General features: G+C 65.5%; 1 long non-coding RNA gene across 1 annotated transcript; it reads right to left on the bottom strand.

Annotated features, from left to right (window-relative positions):
• Positions 1-33: 33 nt before the first annotated feature.
• On the bottom strand, positions 34-544 carry LOC104917152. Its single transcript, XR_796771.1, has 2 exons — positions 372-544; positions 34-261 (listed from the first exon to the last, which is right to left on the bottom strand). It is a non-coding gene; the product is annotated as an uncharacterized LOC104917152 (long non-coding RNA).
• Between the last annotated feature and the right edge of the window lie 6 nt (positions 545-550).

Raw genomic sequence — 550 nt, 5'->3', positions numbered from 1 at the left:
AGCCATTTTTCCCCCCGTCCCACCAGGCACAGCTCAGCCCAGCAGTGACTTTATTGCATCTACAGCAGTGCAGCAGCATCACACAGTGCATCAATCGGGGAGAGTGGGGGAGGGGCACACATTGCAGCCCCTAGACCCCCAAAACACAGCCCATCGTGGTGGTGGTGGGGGGGGAGGGGGTCAGTAGGGACCCCCCCATGGCTCTATCTGCCACCTCCGTGCTGCCTCCAGGATTTGCGGCCACGCTCCTTCCCAACAGAGCTGCAGTGGAAAAGGGGCGGTGAGGGGGGGGACGTGGAGGAGGGGGGAGTCCTGGAGTGGGAGGTTCTGGAGGAGGGGGGGTCATTTCTCCTTCCCCCCACCCCCCTCACCCAGCATAGTGCTGCAGCACGAACTCCTCGAAGCCATCGGCCGCCTCCTCATCGCCGCCCTCGCGCCGCACCACGTCCTCCAGCATCTCCTCCACCTCCTCCACGAAGTCCACGAAGCGCCGCCGGTCGTGGGCGAAGACCCCATCGGCCCCAAAGGCTCCGTCCAACCGCGCCGCCAC

The sequence above is a fragment of the Meleagris gallopavo genome, unplaced genomic scaffold, assembly GCF_000146605.3.
Source record: "Meleagris gallopavo isolate NT-WF06-2002-E0010 breed Aviagen turkey brand Nicholas breeding stock unplaced genomic scaffold, Turkey_5.1 ChrUn_random_7180001956284, whole genome shotgun sequence".
NCBI classification, from domain to species: Eukaryota; Metazoa; Chordata; class Aves; order Galliformes; family Phasianidae; genus Meleagris; species Meleagris gallopavo.
Note: the sequence above shows the minus strand (reverse complement) of the source record. Positions and strands in the feature narration are given on the sequence as shown.